Source organism: Triticum urartu, chromosome 3 (assembly GCF_003073215.2).
Source record: "Triticum urartu cultivar G1812 chromosome 3, Tu2.1, whole genome shotgun sequence".
NCBI lineage: Eukaryota > Viridiplantae > Streptophyta > Magnoliopsida > Poales > Poaceae > Triticum > Triticum urartu.
In genome coordinates this window covers 21,315,523-21,321,883 of record NC_053024.1, presented here as the reverse complement: position 1 = coordinate 21,321,883, position 6,361 = coordinate 21,315,523, and the positions used below count along the sequence as shown (strand labels likewise).

At 44.7% G+C, this 6,361-nt stretch overlaps 1 long non-coding RNA gene across 1 annotated transcript; it reads right to left on the bottom strand.

Annotated features, from left to right (window-relative positions):
* Nucleotides 1-4,032: 4,032 nt before the first annotated feature.
* LOC125547732 lies at nucleotides 4,033-5,788 on the bottom strand. The gene is made up of 3 exons (XR_007300740.1): nucleotides 5,645-5,788; nucleotides 4,556-4,660; nucleotides 4,033-4,253 (listed from the first exon to the last, which is right to left on the bottom strand). It is a non-coding gene; the product is annotated as an uncharacterized LOC125547732 (long non-coding RNA).
* Nucleotides 5,789-6,361: the final 573 nt, after the last annotated feature.

Genomic DNA, 6,361 nt, shown 5'->3' with positions numbered 1-6,361 from the left:
CTACCAGAAAACGTTCGATTAGCCATTGTGAAGCTATGTGCATTTCTCAATGCAATCTCTCAGAAGGTAATCGATCCAGAAATCATACCAAGGTTAGAGAATGATTTGGTGCAATGTCTTGTCAGTTTCAAGTTAGTGTTCCCACCATCCTTCTTCAACATCATGACGCACGTCCTAGTTCACCTATGCGAAGAGATTAACGTTTTGGGTCCTGTATTTCTACACAATATGTTCCCCTTTGAGAGGTTCATGGGAGTCTTAAAGAAATATGTTCATAACTGTGATAGGCCAGAAGGAAGCATCTCCAAGGGCCATGAAAATGAGGAGGTCATTGATTTTTGTATTGACTTTATTCCTGACCTTAAGCTGATTGGCGTTCCTGAATCGCGGCGTAAGCGCAGACTGGATGGAAAAGGCACACTAGGAGGGGAACAAATAATATGTATGGACGGACATTCTCTCACTAAAGCACACTACACAGTTCTACAGAATTCCGCCTTGGTGGCTCCGTATATGGATGAAAACAAGAATTTGCTACACTCCAAACACCCGGAGCGGTCTGATGATTGGATTACACGTGAACAAACCAGGAGTTTCGCCAGCTGGTTGCAGACACGTACTATGCATGACCCCTCTATTGAAGATGACATGTACTTGCTGTCCCAGTTACCATCTTCGAATATAATGACTTTCAAAGGGTACGAGATAAATGGTAATACATTTTACACGATCGCCCAAGATAAGAAGAGCACCAACCAAAACAGTGGTGTCCGCTTTGATGCAGAAACCAAGACGGGAAAGAAAACATATTATGGTTATATACATGACATATGGGAACTTGACTATCGACGTGGTTTGAAGGTCCCTTTGTTTCGGTGCAAATGGGTCAATATGACACGAGGCGGGGTAACGGAAGACCCGCAATACGGAATGACAACAGTGGATCTCAACAATCTTGCGTATGCAGACGAACCATTCGTCCTAGCCAATGATGTGGCACATGTTTTCTATGTGAAGGACATGTCTACCAAGCCGAGAAAAAGAAAAGATAAGGAAGCGAATGCATCGTACGATGAGCCAAAGCGGCACATAGTTCTTTCTGGGAAGAGAAACATCGTGGGAGTGGATGACAAGACAGACATGTCAGGAGATTATGAAAAGTTTGATGAAATTGCTCCACTCACAGTGAATATTGACCCGAGCATCCTGTTAAATGATAAAGATTTTCCATGGTTACGGCGCAAAGGGACACACGCGAAGAAAGTTTCACACCCAAAGATCTGGGATGTGATCGGCTTCACTATCATCACTTTCTTGTGTGTTTCACACCCAGGAGGGAATCTCCGTAATAGTTAGGGTAGTTATGTGTTTTGGCATTTGAAACGCGAAGAAATTTTATGTGCAAACAAATTCTTTCATGCCTTTACTCATTTTTTTAGCTAAAACGGCATTTCATTTTTTAAATAACCTAAGCATTACCAAATTGAATATAATGATAAAACACACTAATATTAAACATAATAAAAAAGAATCACTGAAAAATGTATTTTTAAAGTTAAGTTATTCATAAACTAGTGATTCACACAAATTTCAAATAATTCAAAATTTAAACTATTCAAAATTAAAAACTACCGGCACTAACTGAAAGTTTCTAAAAACTATCAAAAATATTCATAAAGAAACTCTAAATACAGCCAAAAAACAACTATAAATAAATAAAACAAAATAAATAAAGCAGAAGAGAAAAAACTAAATGAAAAAAGCCCACCTACCAGGCCACAGCGGCCTGCATACGACTAGAAACCCAACCTGTTGTTGGGCCAGGATGCAGGCCCGCAAGCCCAATAGGCCCCACAGGGCAGAGTAGTAGAGGTAGGCCCACAAGGCTTGCTTTAGAGAGGAGCTCGAGACAGCAGCGGCTGCGGGGCTTATAAGCAGGTGCGAGCGCCCTTCGGCTAGCGAGGTGGGACTAAACTTCTGCGCCCCTCGCCTAGCAGCGCACCCCCTTTAGTACCGGGTCGTGGCATCAACCGGTACTAAAGGGGGGGGGGGTCTTTAGTACCGGTTGGAGCCACCACCCGGTACTAAAGGCCTGCCCTTCCCGCCGCTTGGCCTGGCCAAAACAGGCCTTTAGTACCAGTTGGTGGCTCCAACCGGTATTAAAGGTGCCTTCTATATATACATCACTTCGAAAAATTTCATTCTCCCTCTGTTTCTTCCTCTGTTTCCCCTTTGAAGCACCGCCCGCCCCGATCGATCGACGCCGTCGCCGCCCCCGTCCCCGTCGCCACCCCCGTCCCGCGCCGCCCTCGTCACGCGCCGTTGCCCTCGCCGCCCCGTCCCCGTCGCCGCCCCCGTCCCCGTCGCCGCCGCCATCCCCGTCGCCGCCCTAGTCTCCGTCGCCGCCTCGGGCCCGTCCCCGCGTCGCCGCCCTCGTCCCCGTCGCCGCCGTAGTCTCCGTCGCCGCCCCGGGCCCGTCCCCGTCGCGGCGTCCCCGCGTCGCCGCCCCCGTCACGCCCCGGCCCGTCGCCGCCCCCGTCACGCCCCGGCCCGTCGCTGCCCCCGGCAGTCGCCTCGCCGTCGCCGTCGCCCCGCTGTGAGCTCTCCCCCTCTAACCCCTCTCCCTCGCCCCCGGCGGCCACCATGGGCGCCGCCCCTCCCCGAGCCCATACACACACACACATTTCCTTAAGTTAATTAGTATATACGTATTTTGTACGTTTAATTAGTTTAGATTTTTTAGATTATTATTTTTTCACTAGTATATATATATGAATGCATGTTAGATGGATATAATTAGTGTTTAATTAGTATGGAATTTTTTTATATAATGTTGTTTTTCTGTTTTTTAATGGATGTATAGAAGTTGTTTTTTCTGTTTTTAGTGTTAGATGCTTAATTAGTATGAAATAGCATATAGAATTTTGACATATGCAATGATAGCATAATTAGTGTTACATTTGCATATAGTATTTGTTGTCGACGATGCCCGGCCCGCGTCCTCGCCGTCGAAGCGTTCGCGACGACGTCCTGCTTCAGAGGACCCATGTCCGGGACTGGGCTCCGCGGGGCTGGCACTGGGAGGTTCTACCTTCAGGGGCACGACGCTTGGTGAGGAACCCGGCCCCGGGTCCCGTCGTCGACCCTCATCTCCTTTGGTGGCGTTCGCGTGGGCCACTTTCGCTGCGGAGGGAGCGGGCCCCGCCGGAGGTGGTACGTCGCCGTGTCAGGGAGGAGGACGAGCACGTCCATCGCTACATGGCTGCTATGGACGTCAGGTTCTCCAATACCTGGCAGGTTCTTTGGGGAGATCACCCGAGCTATGATCCAGTGATGGTTCCTTCACTTTGGTTGTCCACCGCCTAGATTACTCTATAGTATTGGATCTTTATTAGCTAGCTAGCTAGCTAGTGATGTATTCGATATATAATATTCCACTACAAGAAATATGTCAACTTGTGACCATCACTATTGGTCACTGAAAGGTCATGGTTTTTTATTTGCGACCTTTTTGTGACCAAAAACAGAAGGTCAAAAGTTGGCGGTCATAAATTGACTATAGCGACCTTTCTTCTGGAATAGTCGAAGACGTTTATGACCAAAATATGTCTACTATTTTGTTTTGGTCACTAGCAACCTCCCAGGACATGTAGACATCCAGCGTGGCAATCTGACGTGGCACAAGATTCAGCCCGGTCCAATTCGATTTTCTACATGGGCCTAGCCCAAAAATTCAGCCCATTTATGATTTTTTTCCTTTTAATTTTGGTCAGCTACATTGGCCTAGCCCAGCAATTCGGCCTTTTATTTTCTAGGCCTTTGGCCTTTTCGCTTCCATTTCTTGTTTGGGCCTTGGCCTTTTTACATTCCATTTTAGACCAGGTCCCACTAGTCAGATCATCCAATTATGTCCCACTTGTCAGTTTTTCTTTTGTTTGTTTCCCATTTAAAGGACTCACTAGTGAAATTGGACACCAAGGGTGTTGTTTAGGCGCCCCACGTTAGTTCACTATTTGTGCAATAACCAATAACTTAATTCAAACAGAGGCAATAACACATACAATTTCAAACGACAGCCAAACAAAGTACTTTACAGTCATGGCAGTACAAATCAGGTATTCAACTATAAAATACACCTAATATTAACATGGCCAGCTCCAGGGAGCTAAAACACATAGTTGGGTGCTGGTTTTCTTCGGGATTCTTCTCCTGGAGCTCTTGTACACCAACTTTTGACGAATGAAGGCCAGTATCTACAGGTTATAAATCAAAAAAGAAACAAAATCAAGTGAAGCCGTGCATATAACATTCTCCTAACATTGAAAAATAGCTGCTGAAGTTGAGATCTAATAAGAAACCGTGCATATAACATTCGCATAACAGCAAAACTGCGATATATTTGTAAAAGGGCAAATGATAAGTACCAACCCATGCATTTGGTGAGAATATAACAACAGATTAAGAGCATATTGTTTAGCATCAATGCAGCAACAATACAAAGAGCTGGCATCAATCAGAGCGCAAATTAAGAGAAATTTACGGTCCAGGAGCCGACCTTCCAAAGGAGCAGCATGGTGCGTCGTTGTGCCTTCATCGGGAGTTGCAGGTCGGAGTTGTGAGCTGCTGCTTTGCTTCCCCATATAAGACACTAGGTTCTCTCCTAAGATAGCAACCCAAAAAACAAAAAACATGATTAGGGAGCTGGTACATAAGAAAAGGAATTCATGCACAAATGACATATACAACTAAAAAAACAGGATATGAAATATTATTAGAATTGCATATTAGATGGTTGCAAGATAACTTTTGCTTCATATAAAGTAACTAGAGTTAGCACCCAAAAACTAGAATTTACTAATGTGTTTGTCACACTACCAAAATTCAAGACAAACCATGACAGGGAGACGAGTGAATTGCAGTAGAGGAGGCATCTAATTTGACTACCACAATCATTGAGTGAAAGCAAACATCAAAGAATTCAGAAATTTCTGAACTGAATGGAAGCAAGTTTGCACATGACACAACAGGTCTGTGGTCCCTAATTAGATTAGATATTCCGACTCATGAGCTACATGCATAGACACTTACTAGAACCTGCATATGCTTAAACTAGAAATAGAACAAAAGAAAACTGAACCTATCTAACTCCAGGTTGTTCCACTGCAACTCGGAATTTGCTCAACCGTATGTGTACATGCATCAGGGCATACATAAAATATTCAAGTCAATATTCTCAGCTAACTGTGATGTAATGAAAATAATTACTTAATGACTTGAGGTAAAAATTGATTTTAGACATCAAAATTTGCAGCGCTCATTTCAACCATGTTCAGATAAACTTGAGGTAAATTAGCAGTAAGGATATTAGTTACAAGCTAGGTGTGTAACTACTGTCAACACCACCACCACCAGAGACACGCAAGATAAGCATCAACACCACCATGATCACAGGAGCACATATATAAAGCAAGTACACATGGGCAGCTACTGACAGACCCTAGAACCGCATGAATTTATCACCAGAGAGCTCCAGTAGGAGTTGATGCTTGGTTGCAGCAACTAGTAGAGCCCCACATCCAACCCAAATCATGGACAAGGCCATGCAGGAGCTACACCAGAGAAGAAGGAACGGGGACGAGCTCACCAGAGGGAGGTTGTAGCTGTAGCGGAGACTCAGCCACACCACGGCTGTGGTGTGACCATCACCACATCCAGGAGAGGGTCTGGAAGCCGCCGAAGCACCACTGTGGCAATCAGGGCAAGCGTCGGGTACAGTGGCGCCACCCGAGGGACATCACCACACATACATCTCCGGCCTCGCCCTATTTCAAGAAATGTTCAGAACAACTTTGTCAGACTCGATCAATTCTGAAAGAAACCACCTTCGTCGTCACACACATACATACATACAGGAAGCAAAAGAAGAAGAAACAGAGCAGGGACCTGGTCGATCATGGGCATGAGTACTAACTATACTATAGAAGCAACAGAAGCACTATATATATATCCTATTTCTTCCACAAAGCGTGTATATAGATAGGTCAGATTTTTGAATGCATTGTTGTGTAAAAAACAAATATGTTGTTGAGGAATTTGATTAGATTTTAGATATGTTAATGAGAGGCAAGAGTTTTCCCTCAATCAATCAACCTGCTGCAATAGTACTAACTATACTAGTCAGGGACGAATTTGGCAAGAGAAAGCATAGTAGTATCAAACTGAAACACAATTCAGTCGCAAAACAACCACCAGCCTTACTTAGTACGTGAGCATCAAGCACACACACATCATACAGGTGCATCTTAAATAATATTTAACTGCCCAAGTTCTGTAGAGTGCTGATACAAGTTGACAGAGCAAT